Raw genomic sequence first — 19,296 nt, 5'->3', positions numbered from 1 at the left:
TTTCAGGTGTTGTTGAACTGGAAAAACCACTTACTTGCTCATGCTGTTTCATCATCCATTTTGCCAAGACAGATGCAGATCAAATTCTGTTGATTTCAATTCATCCAACCAACATTGATGTATCAGTTAGCTGCCCAGTTTCTGAATAACAATGAAAACCAACAAGAAGCATCCATTGCTGCCATTATAGATTAGGCCTTGAATCCAGGATTTATCTTGTGCCTGTTTCCTATCCAAAAACAAACTGGGTGTATCCAAATAAATTTAGGTGAACGCAGCTCATGCCAAATACTGAAATGCCTGGTTGGATCCATCATACCATCTGTGTTTTGGCACTCCTTCCCCAGAGGGTATGTTGGCTTTAATGTAGTACCTTCGAGGAGAAAGTGAGGTCTGCAGATGCTGGAGATCAGAGCTTAAAATGTGTTGCTGGAAAAGCGCAGCACGTCAGGCAGCATCCAGGGAACAGGAGATTCGACGTTTCAGGCATAAGCCCTTCTTCAGGAATAGGAGAAGGGCTTCCTGAAGAAGAGCTTATGCCCGAAACGTCAAATCTCCTGTTCCCTGGATGCTGCCTGACCTGCGCTTTTTCAGCAACACATTTTCAGCTCTGATCTCCAGCATCTGCAGATATCACTTTCTCCTCGAAGATTTTAACCTACTGCGAATCCTCTTGCAAGGATGCCTTCCTTGAAGAAGCTCTCTTCCTCCTTCTACAAGGATTTCAGTGACTCCCTCTCTCACTGCACACCCCAGGTCATCTCCTGACTCCTGAAGAAGGGCTTATGCCCGAAACGTCGAATCTCCTGTTCCCTGGATGCTGCCTGACCTGCTGCGCTTTTTCAGCAACACATTTTCAGCTTTAATGTAGTACCTCACAAGAACCATCTCTGTGGACTCCAGGCAGCTGGATTACTGTGATCTCCAAATGATCAGTTCTGTCCTCAATTTGGTGGGTGGAAGATTGAGGGCATCTTAATAATGAGTTATAGTCATCTGAGATTTCTTGGTCAAGGGCACCAGGTTCACTGCCACTGACAATGGGACTCCCATCTCCAAATTAAAACTAACCCCAAGGTGACATTTCATATGTGTAACTTGTCACTGTGAATAGTAGATGATTTCTGAGAGGGAATCTTCTCCCATCTAGCGTCTGTCCATGTATGGTTGAAGTGGAGTAATTACACAATCTGGACTTGTCTTCTGTGGAAATAACAGGGTTAATTGATCCAACCCTTTAGGAATTTTAAAGGGATTGACAAGATAGATAGAGAAAAGACTTTCTGCTGGTGGGTCATAGGCACCAAGCTAAAATCACAGGCAGGCCATTCAGAACAGAAGTTAGGAAAGAACTTTTCACACAAGACGATATTAAAAAAGTGGATGTGTCTCCAAGAAAGTGTAGTAGATGACAACTCCATTTACAATTTTAAACCTGTGTTTAACTGAATGATTTTAACCAAAGATGTAAAGACTACAGAGCCAAAGTAGATGGATAGCATTAGAATGCAAACTAGCCACAATCTTATTGAACAGTACAACAGGCTCAAGGAACAGCGGGTTTTTAAACTATGTCCACTTTGGAAATGTCTCCCATTTACTCTGAAAACATCCATGTGAATCAATATGAATGAAGGTGCCCAGCGGCACAGTGGTTAGCACTGCTGCCTTGTGGCACCAGGGTCCCAGGTTTGATTCCAGCCTTGGGTGACTGTCTGTATGGAGTTTGCACATTCTCCCTGTGTCTGCACGGGTTTCCTCCTGCAGGCCAGGTGAATTGACCCTGCTAAATTGCCCATAGTGTTAGGTGCTATAGTCAGAGGTAAATGGGGCTGGGTGGGTTACTCTTGGGAGGGTCAGTGTGGGCTGAAGAGCCTGTTTCTACACTGTAGAGAATCTAATTTAAAAAATGCTGTATAAAGCTTTCCTTGCCTAGATGTTACCATATTCATGTTGTTCAGTGCTGGCTCTCAAAAGTTTCTTGACCTTTTGTTCTCTATGTCAAACGGATCAGACCAGACTTTAGTTCTCCTTGGCATCAGAGACCTGGAAGGGTCCCAATTATTGAAATATAGTTTGTACTTCCAGTAACTGGAGTAGCTCGGTATTAGTAAAAGAACCTGCGATGCTCCAGGTTTTCCTGAGCAGCCACATCTTACATGCAGTAAGGCAGATTTCCAGTTAGTGCCTTTGTGAGAGTCGAAAAGGGACAGGAGTTGGGAAAGTGAGAGTTTAAAATTTTTTGTGCTGACTCTGATGTGTGACCTTAACAATTTCTTGTCTGCCCAAAGGCCCAGTCCTGAGGCTGCTATATTCAGGAGGTATCATCTGTACTATCTGACTACGACAAAACAAAGTGTCAACCCCATTCCCTTGAATTCTGTTGTAGGATCATTAAAATGCCTTATTAATCAATGTGAATTGGCAATTGCTGCAATTCAGGCTTGTAATATATACAATCATTGGTCAATAATAATTGTTTTGAGTATTTTGAAAAAATCTATATCTCTTCAAAGTTCTTAGTTTTGCATTCATCAGGACAATTTGCAAAAAATACCGGTGTAAAGACTTTATCTTTATGTTGTTCTTTGCAGATGCAAAGAATATGTACACACTTTCTTCAACTCAACAATCCATTCTCTGCTTTATTTCTCAGGGTAGTGCTTTGGTCAATGAGAGTCAACCTGCCTAAACTAAAATTTAAAATGTAAACAGAGCTTGGCAGTTAACTGTCAATAGCCATCTAACTGGTACATTCTCCATGGTAGTCAGTGTTCACTTGCTAGCTAGCTAGCAGTCTACTTTCATATACCATTAAAGATTATTTTCCCTTTCATGTGAATCGACCTAATGAATGCTCAGTGCGAGGCTCTAAAAAATGTGTTCTTTTTCAGTAATATGGCAACTGTACCATTCAAGATGGGAGACAGTTACAGAGAGTGGTGAACTCTGCCCAGACAATCACAAAGGCCAACCTCCCAGCTACAGAATCCATCTACCAGGCCTGCTGTCAAGGAAAGGCTACCAGCATTCTCAAAGACCCATCCCACCCTGGCAATATTTTTCTACAACCTCGACCATCAGGGAGAAGGTACAAAAGCCTGAGCATACACACCAGCCGGTTTTAAAACAGTTTCTACCCTACTGTTGTTAGAATACCGAATGGACTCACAAACTATTAACATCCTATGTTTTTGTTTTAGCCGCTGTTTACCTATTGTTTACTAATGTATGCTACTTAACTCTGTGATCTGCCTGTATTGCTCGCAAGACAAAGCTTTTCACTGTGCCTTGGTACATGTGACAATAAATTCAATTCAATTCAGTTCAATGCAATCCTGTACTATCAAATAATTCAGTCATTGTTTCCTTGATTTTTTTTTCATATTTGGCATCACCTTATCAATGGCTTTATTAAATGCTATTTCCGATTTCTTCATATCCTTTTGTGCCAGTTAACTGGGGACTGGAAACACAACACGGTCCCCTTGTGAGAAACAATGGACTCCATTGTGGAAACATCAGAGAATTAAGAAGCAGATCAAATCATTGCCACAGTGACGTTAAATCCTCAGGAGGAAGTTGGAAAAATATAATGCTATTTCGGGAATTTGCATTGTAGTGGTGAATAAGTAGGCATCATGTGTCTGGTGAAGACAGGCACAAGGCTGTTTAAAAACTCCCTTGGTTTGCAAGCAACAATCAATCTGGCCCTTGCCAGCAGTCAACGTTCTGGAACTCAGGGCAAAGGGGTTGACACCTTGGCAGAGGCTGCTGTAATTAGACATTGGTTTGTGTAAAGTAATTTATGGCAAGGGGACATCAGCTGATGAAAGGTGATCAGGCCACTAGAGATGGTCCCACCCTAAAACCAACAAGAGTACAGTGCTAACTTGTATTAATGACTTATTAATTAGAGGGTGGCAGATGTTTAGTAAAGGCGAAGAGCCATTTAGTTTAATGAATTGAAACAATCTTGATCCTCACAGTGATTAGTGGATCTTGTTTTGTCCACAACCACCCCATTCACATTGACATTCACCACCTTCTCTGTGCGTTGAATTTATCCCAAAGACATGTTCAGCTTGGCTGAAGCCAAGATATCAATGTAACACACCATTGAAGTTCCAGGGTGATACCCTCATTCTTCACTGAACACTTAGTATTAATGCCAAAAGTTTCCAGTCCAAGAGGTGGCCTGGAGAACAGAAGGAAAGTTAGTTAATGGAGATTGTATTTTCACCTCTGTTCACATTAAATCCTGAATGGGAAGGCCATACATTGACCTTTAGCCCCTGCCAGGGGCAAGTGAGGACTCCAGGTGCTGGAGATCAGAGTCGAAAAGTGTGGTACTGGAAAAGGTCAGGCAGCATCCGAGGAGCAGGAGAGTCGATGTTTCAAACATGAGCTCTTCATCAGTCAAGAGGAAGATGCTGCTGTCAATTGAGGTCCTTACATGGTCCAGGTGCTTGATAAATCAGTGCTGTCAGGCTGGCAGTTAGAGTCTAGGTCCCTCTCTCTGCACTCATCTGTGTATAACCGAGCGACTGAACCTAAGAAATGTAATAGGTGTGTGATCGCTGTGAGATATAATCCTGCCCTTCCTCCTCACCCTTGAAGAGCCCCCCTTCAGCCTGCAAGATGCACCTATCTACAAGCCGCTCCAAGACCAGTCTGAAATCCTTGGGAGTTGTGGAGAATTGTACTGACAGCAACCATGGCCTCCCTCATGGCGCTGCCAAGTAGTGCATCATCCAGACTCCCATTAACTGACAGCTCTTGTCAGGACAGACTTTCTTGATTGGGGAATCATAGTGGAAAACTCCCTCAGTCATTAATACAGTGCTCAATTACCAGAAGATCTAGTAGATTTTGGGAGCCTAACAGGCTTCCTCCACAACTTTCTCTCACTTTTTAGATTTAGTTCAAAGATTCTTTTATTACTGCCTTATTTACATTTCCCCTGTTTGTATCTCTGCCTGGGGATGTTTCATTTAAAACCCAACCTACACATTGAGCAGTTAAGTCAGTCATACCAAATATTGGATGATCGTTCTGGTCTCTGTTCAAGATACTTAACCAGAAGCTTGAAAAAGGCAGTAGCTTCTTATAAACATGTCTCGCATTTCTATTTTTCATACGTTGGCTACTTTCCTGTGAGGCCACTGCCAGTTGATGCTGAACAGTGTTTCGTTCCTTGGCAACTGTCCGAGGCTGTTCAAGCCCAATTAGAAAGGCTCCCTGCTGCCCAGATGGGGAGAAATCCTCCAGCGGAATTGTCAGGGGCTGGATGTGAGCCAAGTTCCCAAAGCTGAATGGAGAGTGGACTAATTTACACGCCGATCCAGCCACGAACCCAAGTTCCTTTCCAAACCACTGCATCGATTCAACAATCAATCCCTTCAAACTCATCCTGGTGAAATAGAGAACTCCACAATGCTGTACTTCCTGATGAGTTTTTCTCTTGCTTGCCTCCACTGAAAGGCTGTGAAACTCTTTAGAGACGAGAAGCGAGTCAGTGACCAGCATCGATTGTGTTTGATGAGAATTGGCTCATCGTGGATTATTGCAAGCTCTGGACAAACCGGGCCAGCTGCAGATGAGTCAAAAGTGCCCTTTGAATCTTGAAACACGGATTTTGCACTTGGATAATTGATAAAAGAATCACTTGACACATTGGTTGTCCTGGACACATTATCAAAACATACCAAAATATCAAGAACTATGGAAGTAACATTTAGGAGCTGAAAACTCACCCACAATAGAAGTAAAACATGGCAGAAAGTATAGACTTGTAGTTGTACAGTCTTAAGAGGATCTGAAGCACCTCACAACCAATGAAGTAATGTTTTCACTGCTGTACTGAAGGAAACATGACAACCAATTGGTATTTTCTAAGAGATAACCCCTATAACCTCATAAGATTTCACCCTTGCACTTATCAATTACATGCCTCAAAGGAGAAAGGTGAATTAGTCCTCAAGAACTCACAAATGACTACACTTTTGGGAAGATGTGTACAAATGCATATTAAATGCAACAGCTCTTGAGCTGTACAGAATTTGCTCCCGGTCAACAAATGATTATGTCAGAACATTATACGAGCTGAACTCATTAGGGGAGATTGACCTGTGTGAGAACAGGGAAGAAAGGTGCAAAGGAAAAATGAAATAATCACCGCAGTGATCCTACTTAAATATAACTAATTGTAAAATACTAGTGCAGGTAAATGAACTCCCACCTTTCCTGGTATTCTTGTCCTGAATGTAGAGCCTGAACTGGTCTAAGTGGACAAAATGGGTCATCCCTTCTCTTTAATAGTTTCTTGTAGCATTGATAAATTTACAAACATCAGTGAAGTGCTCTCCTTTAAAGTTAAATGAGAACTGGCAAACATCAATACCCTCTGACATTCCTTAAATGAAATCAGTATCATTTTCACAAGTGGCTGGGAACTCAATGGTGTGCAGGACTTTCCTGTTGCTTTTTCATTTGTTTGCATCGGCTGATACCCCAACTAGTTTGCAAAACACATTTCTGAAAATAATTCCAAAATCACAGCTGCGATAAAGATCATTGCAAAATTCCTTCCCAAATCTGTATCTTCCTGTATGATCTGATAGAAGAGTTCATTAGAGTGTGGAGGCATGTATTTCAAAGAGGAAGATCCTGCTTATATCAGAGCTGAAAATGTGTTACTGGAAAAGCGCAGCAGGTCAGGCAGCATCCAACGAGCAGGAGAATCGACGTTTCAGGCATGAGCCCTTCTTCAGGAATGAGGAAAGTGTGTCCAGCAGGCTAAGATAAAAGGTAGGGAGGAGGGACTTGGGGGAAGGGCTATGGAAATGTGATAGGTGGAAGGAGGTCAAGGTGAGGGTGATAGGCCGGAGTGGGGGTGGGGCTGGAGAGGTCAGGAAGAAGATTGCAGGTTAGGAGGGCGGTGCTGAGTTCGAGGGATTTGACTGAGACAAGGTGGGGGGAGGGGAAATGAGGAAACTGGAGGAAGCTGAGTTCATCCCTTGTGGTTGGAGGGTTCCTAGCCGGAAGATGAGGCGCTCTTCCTCCAACCGTCGTGTTGCTATGGATTGGCGATGGAGGAGTCCAAGGACCTGCATGTCCTTGTGGAGTGGGAGGGGGAGTTGAAGTGTTGAGCCATGGGGTGGTTAGGTTGGTTGGTCCGGATGTCCCAGAGGTGTTCTCTGAAACGTTTCGCAAGTAGGCGGCCCGTCTCCCCAATATAGAGGAGGCCACATCGGGTGCAGCAGATGCAGTAAATGATGTGTGTGGAGGTGCAGGTGAATTTGTGGTGGATATGGAAGGATCCCTTGGGGTCTTGGAGGGAAGTAAGAGGGGAGGTGTGGGCGCAGATTTTGCATTTCTTGCAGTTGCAGGGGAAGGTGCCAGGACTGGAAGTTGGGTTAGTGGAGGGTGTGGACCTGACGAGGGAGTCACGGAGGGGAACGTTGATAGGGGAGGGGAGGGAAATATATCTCTGGTGGTGGGGTCCGTTTGGAGGTGGCGGTAATCAGGTCAATTTTCCTTTCATCAACAAAGCTCTCAGTAAGGGAAGAGTAGTCGCAAGGAATTTGAGGCACATTCAGGTACAATGGCTCCAAGTTTGTAGGTATACTTACAGATGTCCAGTTTGTAGATGCTTACTTATTGTGTGGTTTGCTGACTCTTGAATGATGCATTGAAGAAGGTCACACAGTGTGTATGAGTCACATATTCCATGTCCCACGGAATGTTAGGAAGCAAAGTTTGGCCAATTTCAGACAATTATTCATCACAAACAGTTTTTTCTCTTAAATACTGGCTTCTTTTGTGCTGGATGTGTCCTTCTTGAAGGACTATCTAAAGTAACCTCATGTACATCGCTGAGTGAATCAAAGGTCTTGTTTTTGCTTGATGCTCCTCCAACTGCTGGGAGACAAGGCAGAACAAAAATTCTCAGAACATATTACTGGCTTAGTTCACAATGTGAAAGTGCATGTTATTGGGTGGAATACAGTGCACGAGATTGATGTGGTCAGTCTCTAACAGCCTGCTACCATGGTGCTAACTTTAGAAACTAATTTCAACAAACCACCATTGATCAACTTGGTGATTTCCATGATACCATCTTGCAAAAATTGTTATATTTATAGGCAGAAGAATCCAATTGATGTGTTAAATATTCATTAAAAAAGTAGGCAATGTATTCAACAACGTTCTTGAGCAGTAGAATAAACATTCTTTTTCCAATCTTAGTGCCAATAATAACCCATGTATTTTAAGGGCTGCCTTCTGTGCTATTGCCAGGTGATGAGGCACAACAATGTGATGCTATAATGAGTCTGAGTGAACATTCCAGATTTAATTACAGCACGTGATTTTAAGGTGAATCTAGTTGTATCCAGTTTCAATTAGCAGTGAATTTAAAGTACAACTGAATTGTCATACATAGATCAGGTGGACAATTTACAGGGAAGGCATCATGGAACAATATAAAAAAAATTCTCTAAAAAATCCTCCGTCTCCACATTTCATAAAGTGTGATTAACCTTGAAATCTATAGTTTACACGGTGTTCTCAAAAGATTGGATGCTCCCATTTCTTCTATACTTGCCAACTTTCATCTACTTCCTATCTTCCATCATGTGAATCATAAAATCCTTGTCCTCAGTTACAATTTTTCAACATTCACCACTCCCTACTTTGAACGATTTCCAACCATATCAAGGTCCGCACCCTCCTGAAACTCTTTCTATTTATTCATCCTTCTCCTCACTCATCCAATGGTCAATTTTCCAGTTACTGTCTGTCAGTCCCTGGGAAATCCATTCCTAAAGCAATCCCCTTTGCTGATTTCTTATCTCCTTCATAAAATGTCATCAAAACCCCTCCCTTTGAAGAAACTATCGCTCTTCAAATCAAAACAGAAAATACTGAAAACATTTCCTTCCTCTGACTCAGAGCAACTTTAATTCTTGTGCGAACTTCTTTTGTCTTTTTTCCTAACCCTTTTGTTACTCTTTACAGACTCCAAGCCAGTGTTTTTTTAAGGAATTCCTTTTTTAATGCTGTGACTACCCTGATAGTGACTGTTGATAAGCAACAAATCCTTCTACACAATCTCTGTTTAAAATGTTCAGAGATAGGAGCAGACATTAACTGCCTCTGACTCATCCAATTCCAAAAATAATTTTACTTGTGCATTGGTTTTGTTTTATTCACCAATGTGATCACAGCATCATTATTTGGGCCAGCATTTGTTACCCATCTTGAATTGCCTTGAGGAGGTGATGGTGAACTGCCTGTTTGAACAGTTGCAGTTCATTTGATGTAGGTGCACTGACAGTGAGTAAGAAGTGAAGAAACAGTGATATAGTTCAAAATACCTTTGAGTATAGGAGTTGGGATGTCATGCTGTGGTTATACAGGACATTGGTGAGGCCTCTTTGGGAATACTCTGTCCAGTTCTGGTCACCCCATTATAGGAAGGGTGGCATTAAGCTGCAGAAGTTTCAGAAGAGATTTATCGGGAAGTTACTGAGAATGGAGGGCTGAATTGTAAAGGAAGGCTGGATAGGCTGGGACTTTTCTCACTAGGGCATGAGAGGTGACCTTATATGATCATGAGGGGTATAGATAAGGTGAATGGCTGATGTCTTTTCATAGCTAGAGGGTACGTTTTTAAGGTGAGAAGAGAAAGATTTAGTTAAGGCATGTGGGGCAATTCTTTTACATAGAGATTAGTTCGTGTGCAGAATGAACTGCTAGTGGAAGTGGTAGATATGGATACAGTTACAACATTTAAAAGACTTTGGATAAGTACATGAATAGGAAAGGTTTGGACGGATATGGGCCAGGAGCAGGCAGGTGGGACTGGTTTAGTTTGGGAATATGGTTGGCAATGGCTGTTTGGAACGAAGGGTCTGTTTCCATGCTGTGTGACTCCACGACTCTATGACTGGATGATGAGTGGATTGGAGTTTTAGGTGGTGGATCTCCCCTGCACCAAATGGTTTTGTCCTTTGAAGGTTTCTCCTGGTCTTTTCCTAAAGGTCAATGTCCTTTCCACCCCATTATTTAGTCTACTTCGAGATTCTTTTGTGTGATAGAAGCTGGCAAATGTAACTTGCAATTATTCGCGTTGTACCCCTACATCACTGGATAATATGAAGTTGAAAATCACACAACATCAGGTTATAGCCCAACAAGTTTATTTGGAAGCACTAGCTTTCGGAGCGCTGCTCCTTCATCAGGTGATTGTGAAGTATAAGATCGTAAGACACAGAATTTATAGCAAAAGTTTACAGTTTGATGTAACTGAAATTATACATTGAAATTGACCTGGATTGCTAGTGAAATCTCTCATCTTTTAGAATGACCATGTTGTTTCAAGTCTTTCATATGTAAATTACAAAACTTTTTTAAAAGTTACATTCTCAAGTGAACATTAATAATTGGTGTCATGTCGGCCCAGATGATGCATTTAAGGTGTGTACTGCCCTGTGTGAGACTGTCTGTGCCACAATGGTCAGAGTGATTCTAATCTAAAAAATGGATTTACGGAATCTTACATGGATTCATGAAGTGTTTGAGCTAAGTAAAATGTAATTCTGCAAGCACTAATGCACTCCACAAACTTATATGTTGTATGTGTGGGGATGGTGTGATGGAGGGTAGGTGGTTATGAGTGTCTGTGAGAGAGTGTGTATGTGTGTCAGTCCGAGTGTAAATGGGTAAAAGTCTGTGACAGGGTATTTGTGGGAGTGCATGTGTGAGCATATGAGAGAGGATCTGTGTGAGTGTATGTGTCTGTAGGAGAGAGAGTGTGTGTGTGTGTGTGTGTGCGCGTGTGTACAGGAGTGTCTGTCTGTGTATATGTATAGTGCAATGATGTCACCTGTCGTGTGAACCCAAGGTCCCGGTTGTGGCCATTCCCCATGAGTATCGAACCTGGCTATCAGCCTCTGCTCGGCCACATTTCATTGTTGCCTGGCCTGAAGTCCGCCTTAGACGACAGTCACCCGAAGGTCCTAAAGAAGGGCTTATGCCCGAAATGTCGATTCTCCTGCTCCTTGGATGCTGCCTGACCTGCTGCGCTTTTCCAGCAACACATTTTTCAGCGAGGGTCCAAGTTTGAATGTCCCGGACCGCTGAAGTGTTCTCCGACTGGGAGGGAATACTCCTGTCTATTGATTATCATGCACTGTCCATTCATCTATTACTTTGGCCTCTGCTTGGTCACACCAATGTACCATGACCTTATGAAGTCCAACAGGTTCCCTGAAAGTTATATTTGAGAAGATAAGCCACTATGGTGAGTCTTGCAATGATTATTGTTGATAATAGGAGGCAGATTTCAAGTAATCTAGATGACATTGCTTTGGCTATGTATTTTAATGCATGATTAAATAGTTTAATTAATGATTTGTAAACGTATTACAAAGGAGTATCATACAGTTGTATTAAGCTTACATTTGCAATTTTGTTAAAAATAATTTTCAAGTTGTTTTATTTATTTTGGACCAACAGTATGAAAATTTCAATCAAACAGAAAGCATAAAATTTAAAGCTAAAACAAGTCCTATCCAAGACAGTTCCAGAAATAATGTAATTTGTGAGAGTTAATGTCACACCAAATCCATCTTTTTTTTTGCCTTTCCCATCGCTGCTTATTTTAGCTCAAGTGACAAAAATCTTCATTCAGGCACACAGTGTCTTGATCATTAATTATATGTGCTTTCCAGCATTTAGTTGTGACAAGTGATTTTCTTGTTGGTTATAAATGATGATTCCAAAGCATTAATCACAATATATCATTTCCACGGAAGAAGTGTGATGATGTACCTTTGGAAGCTGTTCAGATATCTAATTAATGCATTTAATCAGTCTGATCGTCATCACAGTGCTAGGACCAGATTTGATACAAATACCAAAATTGCAGAAGCAACTCAGTAAGTCTGGCAGGAAGCAGAGTTAATGAGTGTTGATTCCAGTGACTCTTCATCAGAACTATTGGTGGCTGGGAAAAAGCTGCATTTTTGCAGAAGCTGAAGTGGGTGCGGGTGGGGGTGGGGATGTGTGTATATCTGGTAGGGAAGATCTGAGTGATAGATGAAGTCCAGACAGAAAAGAGATATGAAAAGGTTCTGAGGAAGGGTCACTCAACCTGAAATGTTAACTCTGATTTCTCTCCACAGGTGCTGCCAGACCTGCTGAGCTTTTCCAGCAATTTCTATTTGTGTTTCTAATTTAGAGTGTCTGCAGTTTTCTTGGTTTTTAACTTAAGAGACGTGAAAGGAATAGGTAAACAAGGAGATCATGGATAGCAGATCAGGAGAGCAGAAAAGCTGCATTAGAGTTGAGATTGAGAAAGTGCAACACACGTAATGTGATAATGGATCTGGAAATAAATGGAACTGGGTGACTGCGCTAAAAGCAACACGTCATAACAGGATAAGTTATTGTTCCAGGGATGTAGAGGAAAGATTAGCAAGGATGATTCTCAATAAGAGTGAGAGTAACAGGGTAGTTATTATAGGGGACTTTAACATCCCCAGTATTAACTGGGAATACTATTTTTCAAGTAGTTTTCAATGTGTGCAGGAGGGTTTTCTGACACAGTATGTAGACAGGCCAACAAGAGATGATGCTATATTGGATTTGGTACCGGAGAATGAACTGGGCCAGGTGTTAGATTTGGAGGTAGGCAAACACTTTGGCAATTGTGACCATAATTCAGTTATGTTTACAATAGTAATGGACAGGGATAAGGATAAACCACAGGGAAAGACAATTATGGTGCAATTAGGCAAGATTGAAGATGCACAGGATGGGGAAGGAAACTGCAGAGGATGGACACACTTGAAATGTAGAGCTTATTCAACGAACCGCAACTGTGGGTCCTTGATAAGTATCTACCTATCAGGCAGGATGCAGTTGTCGAGAGAGGGAACCATGGTTTACTAAAGAAGTTGAAGCTCTTGTCAAGAGAAAGAAGGCGGTTTAGGTGTGAAGGTTCAGTTAGAGGCCTTGAGACATGAGAAGTTGGTGGTGGATATGATCAAGGAAAACCCTAAGGCCTTCTATAGGTATAGCAGGAATAAGAGAATGACTAGAGTAAGATTAAAAATAAATCAAAGACAGTATCGGGAAGTTGTGTGTGGAATCTGGGGACATAGGGGAAGCGTTTAACGAATACTGTTCATCAGTATTCACACTGGAAAAGGGCAATGTTAGTGAGAATATGGAGATACAGGTACAAGATTAGATGGGATTGAGGTTGACAAAGGAGGTTTTGGCAATTTTGGAAGATCTGAAAATAGACAAGACCCCTGGGCTAGATGGGATTTATCCTCGGATTCTCTAGGAAGCCAGGGAGGAGATTGCGGAGCCTTTGGCTTTGATCTTTATGTCATCATTGTCAACAGGAGGCGTGCCAGAAAACTGGAGGATAGCAAATGCTGTTCCCTTGTTTAAGGAGGGGAGTCAGGACAACCCTAGTAATTATAGACCAGTGAGCCTTACTTCGGTTGTGAGTGAAGTGTTGGTAAAGATTATAAGAGATAGGATTTATAACCATCTGGAAAGGAATAATTTGATTAGGGATAGTCAACATGGTTTAGTGAAGGATAGGTTGGGCCGAAGTAACCTTGAGTTCTTCGAGAAGGTGACAAAACAGGTGAATGAAGGTAAAGCAGTTATGTGGTGAATATTGATTTCAGTAAAGTATTTGATAAGGTTCCACTTGGTAGGCTTTTGCACAAAATAGGAGAAAGTGAGGGCTCATTCCCAAAACATCGACTCTCCTGCTCCTTGGATGCTGCCTGACCTGCTGCACTTTTCCATCAACACATTTTCAGTTTTGTACAAAATAGGCAGTTTCTGAATTGAAGCTGGTTTGTATCAGAAATTGGCTAGCTGAAAGAAGACAGGGGGTGGTGGTTGATGGGAAGTGTTCATCCTGGTAGCTCAGTTAACAGTGATGTGCTGCAAGGATCTGTTTTGGGGCCACTGCTGTTTGTCATTTTTATAAATGATCTGGATGTATGTAGGAGGATGGGTTAGTAAATTTGCGGATGACACAAAGGTAGGCAGAGTTGTGGATAGTGCAGAAGGATGTTATGGGTTACAGAGGGATATAGATAAGCTGCAGAGCTGGGCTGAGAAGTGGCAAATGGCAAATGCAGAAAAGTGTGCGGTAGTTCACTTCCGAAGAAGAAGGAATGCAGAGTACTGGGCTAATGGTAAAATTCTTGGCAGTGTAGATGAACAGAGAGATCTCAGTGCCCAGGTACATAAATCCTTGAAAGTTGCCACTCAGGTTGATGGGGTTGTTATAAAGCATGTGGTGTGTTGGTGTTTATTGGTAGGGGATTGAGTTTCAGAGCCACAAGGTCATGCTGCAGCTGTGCAAGACACTGGTAAAGTCCCATGTGGAGTATTGCGTACAGTTCTGGTCACTGCTTTATAGGAAAGATGTGGAAGCTTTGAAAAGGGTTCAGAGATGACTTACTAGTATATTGCCTGGTATGGAAGGAAGGTCTTACAAGGAAAGGCTGAGAGAACTGAGGATGTTTTCGTTGAAGAGAAGAAGGTTGAGAGGTGACTTAATGGTGACGTATAAGATAGTCAGAGAGTTAGATAGGGTGGACAGTGAGAGCCTTTTTCCTTGGATGATGAAGGCTAACACGAAGGGACATAGATTTAGGACAGATATCAGGGGTAGGTTCTTTACTCAGAATAGTAGAGGCGTGGAATGGCCTGCCTGCAACAGTAGTAGACTCTCCGACATGAAGGGCATTTAAATGGTCATTGGACATATATATGGATAATAGAATGGCATAGGTTAGGTGAGCATCAGATTAATTTCACAGGTCGGCACCACATTGAGGGCTGAAGGGCCCGTACTACATTGTTATATTCTATGTTCAATGTACTCTCAGACTGGCAACCACTAAAATTGTTTCCTGGGTCTACAGAAATTCTTTAACCCCTGCGGAGTCCTGGAAAATGAGTTGTCCCTTCATAAATACGAGGAAAATGAAGACTCTGATAAGGCAACATCACGTTCAAGTTCCTTGGTAAGGTAGTCTGGTGAAATGACGACAAACAGAAGATTGACTTCATACCCTTAAACTGTGGGAGCAACAACAACTACACTCATGGCCAGAGCAACACTAAGGCCATTGATTCGCAGCTGCCAATAACCTGGAAGATACCAGTCTGCGGAGGAGATAAGCGGGCGGTGAAACCACCCGAATGCAGTCACTCAAGACTCATGCAGAGAAGGCAAGACTTCTCAGGCCTCACATGATGAGGAAGTGGGCAGTGCCCTTGTGGCTACCAGGTCAATAAACGCTGAAGGAGTTGAAGAGGTGTACCTAGGATCCCGGAAGAATAGGGAAGGTATTGTCGAGGCATAGCAGTACAAGCTGCACCAATACCATACCAACCTTCTGCCAATCCAAGAGAGGCCACTTGGCAACCTAGGCAGGTACCAATCCATTGCCCAGCTTTGAGTAACATACATGGTCCTAGAATACCATCTCCCACTAAACACTGACTGCCACCCTGGAAGTGGTGATATCCCCTCCCCCCTCCTCCCCCCTCCCCACCAGTAAGATAGAGCCTGACCCTGACCTCACACATTGTGGCCACTTTCCTGAAAACAGGAACTGCCTTCAGTGGTAATCCTGTGGCCATGGTACAGTACGGCACACAGACATACTTTTGAAACTTTTGAATGTCACTGCTGTGTGAGAACCCTGCAACAAATCAGCAAACGACAGTCTTTGTCTACCATGTACATCAAATCATCCATGTGAACATCAACAATAAGCGACTTCCACCAGCAGGATGTCCTCATGTCTGTTCCCTTAATCAATTATACCAACGACCTCTCTCCCACAAAGTCAAGGCTCTTCCCACATGCTGATGAGTTGGATCCTGGCTTTCCAGGATATTAAAGAGGAAAATCTTATTGGAACTCCACTTCAGAAGATAGCAATGACCAAAAATTGCCCAGGCTACCTTCTCAGCAGTTCACCTGAACAACCTGAAGACGAGGGAAGAACTTCATGCCACGTTCTGAGGCTGACCACTCACCCACATGCCCAATGGCAAAATCTTGACATCACTCTTGCTTGTGCATTGACCAGCTGGCAAACATCAACACCACCCTACCCCAAGAACACTGGCTCCCTAGGTCATAGTGAGAGTGGATCTCAAATGAAAACTGGCAGGTACTACCCAAGGTAGAGGACCCACACATTACACATTGCTGTTCAGCGGATTGCTGTTGGGTAGAGTAGGGTGAGCGAAGCAGAGTATCACTACCCGACCTGGATCAGGAACACCAGTGTAATTTGTATAGATATCCATCTCCAGGGAGCCAGCATACATTCTTTCTGGAAAACAAAGACCAACACAGCTCAAGTGCCTCCTTGTTAGCATGCATTGATTCTTCTGGTGTTCACAAGGAAAAAGAGCCTAAAAGAACACCCTCATAATTTCAAACATAATTTCCTCTTTAACCTTTGCTGCTCTGAAGACAACAATCTCAGGTCCTTAGTCCCTGCACAAAACTAAAGTCCCTCATCCATGGAACCATCGCATAAAATCTCCTCTCAACCCTCTTCAGGGGGTAACATCTTTCCTAAAATGTGGAATCTACAATTAGACAATACTTCAGCTGAAGCTGGTAACCACTGATTTAGACAAGTTTAGCTTTTCCTATTTCTGCTCCCAACCACAAGCCAGTTGATGTGATTGGAAACTCAACTGGAGATTGAGAGCTAATGAAGAACTCCAACAGGCATGGGATCTCCCGAAAATTTCATGCGCTTGCCTGGAATCTCACAGCTCCTACTGGAACATACTCCATACTCTGCAGATTGATGGCAACCCTTCTTCTCAATGACCCATCCCTTGGATGATTGTAAACATCACCAAACACAACCTGGTAATTGGGGTAATCAGGTTTCAACTTTATACAGAAAATACGTACAAGCTTCAACCCTTGAAGATGCAGCTGGCAACAAGAAAAAAAAATCACAAATTGTGATGGGGACCATCCTAGTCAGGACAGTGTACATGTACAGAACTCTTACCCTGAGAGATCCTGTGCTGGTGGCATCAGAGCCATTCACCCTGCATCAGCTGAAGGTGTTGAAAGAATTGTTCACCTTGCATCACTATCCTTTTGTTTTGTTTTGTAAACTTGAGAGAGAAGGGTGGAAGCAAATTGTAAATCTCTTGGATTACCAAAACACAATTATGTCTGGGCCTTTCCAAACATCTTCAATCCCCTTATTCATTCTTTGTTCAAAAAGGAACCGGCTGATTTTCACGTGGATGTATAGGACGCTCATCTTGAGGGTGAACTTTGCAGATTCTTATCATTGCCAAGTGAATGGTTAAGTATTTGTTGATTCCATGGGGCAGAAACTGCTGTCCACTGATCTTTGGCTGTGGATTCCAGGAACCCATTCCTTCACCATATGACCAAACTCAACTTTCCAGAAACTCAAAAATGATGAGAAACATTTATGACGAGTAACACTTTAAGAGCAAGATGTGCATGTATCCAGCCCCTTTCAGTTCTTAAGACATCATATTGAACTCAAAACATTAACTCAGTTTGTCTCTCCAGCCACTGGTTAGGAACACTAACAAACACTACATTGGACAAACAGGCAGAAAACTAGCCACCAGGATACATGAACACCAACTGCCACAAAAAGACAATGACCCTCTCTCACTAGTATCCTTACATATGGATGAGGAAGGACACGACTTCAACTGGAGCAACACATCCAAGCTAGGACAAGCCAAACAAAGACACACACAAAAATTCCTAGGCGCATGGCATTCCATCCGGAACTCTATCATCAAACACATTGAGTTAGACATGATCTACCACCTGCTGAGAAAATGAACAGGAAGTGACTTCACTACAGGAAATAACATCACCAGAAATGACATCACCAACCCAAAGAAACCTAAACATATAAATAGAAAGCAGGAATTTTCAGTAGTGCTTCACCTGAGGCCTACTGGAGACATTACCTAGTAGGGTGACAAAACGTCTGGAAATGAACCTTCAAGCTCAGTGAGCAAACCTCCATCCAAAACCACAACCTTAGCTACAAATCTTCTCAGAACACACTAAGACATGGAGTTTCCCCAGACTTTGTTTTGATTTCAGATTTCCAGCATCTGCAGAATTTTGCTTTTATTTAAGATGCATGGAGGTGTGAGAGACAGTGTGTGTATGCATGCAAAAGGATAAGTGTGTGTGTGGCTTGGGGGTATTGGGTACTTGAAAACTGCTGGTTGTTATTATAAATCCAAACTAAGCCACATGTTTATGCAATGGAATTTGAACTTTGAATGAGCAAGTGTGCACATGACCAGCCGGATTAAGCAAGTTTTTTTGTAGTCTTGACAGTTCTTCGAATGCTTTTGTGAGCAAGAGAATCAGGGTGGTCCAACTGTTGAATGTTATGTTCCTTGCAGTTCTGTCTCCATCTATGATACTGTATGGAAAATGAATTTTTTTTATAGTAACTTGGCACCAGTCCTAAAGTCTTAATTCAGTGACTGATTATTCACCTAAACCTTGATTCATGGCACTGCATTTCATTCAGTAGCAAGAACAGCTAAGGAGAAGCAAGTACTCCGTGCATAGTGTCACACTGCCTGTCACTAAAGTTCAAATTCATGCTCTTGATTCTCAGATTACTAAAGAATTTAACGGTTAAGAATTAAGCATCTCGCATGATACAGCAGTTGCATCTGAAATGTTAAATCCTCAGGTCATTACAAAAGAATTATTCTAACTTTGTCAAACAGGGCAACACATGTTCAGCAGGTGGCATGTGGTGACATTGAAATGGGCAATGGAACAGTTGTCAGGTTGGCATTTTTAACTAGTATTGTCAGTGTGTTTTCAATGGCACTTACAATGTTCCTCTGGACAGTGAGGAGAGGAATTTTCAACTAAAACGTAGAGCTGAACAGGAGCGGTTACCAGGGCGATTAGGTCAAGAATCTGACTCTTAATTCCAGAGAAATGAGGTAACATGGAGAATTTGCCTGTTGGTTTTGGCGATTAGGGTTTGTGTTTTCCATGTCCCAGCGAGCCTGCATTTTCAGGTCTTGGTTAGCACTTTGTTTAAACCCCTGAGTACAAGAGGCAGTGATAGACAAGCATCTCACTGTCATTGAATCAGAAAAGTGAACAGCACTGAATTAGGCCATTCTGCCCATGATGCCTGTGCTGCCCACTTGCCTTCACTCTGC

This window comes from Hemiscyllium ocellatum, chromosome 7 (genome assembly GCF_020745735.1).
Source record: "Hemiscyllium ocellatum isolate sHemOce1 chromosome 7, sHemOce1.pat.X.cur, whole genome shotgun sequence".
Classification (NCBI taxonomy): Eukaryota; Metazoa; Chordata; class Chondrichthyes; order Orectolobiformes; family Hemiscylliidae; genus Hemiscyllium; species Hemiscyllium ocellatum.
Note: the sequence above shows the minus strand (reverse complement) of the source record.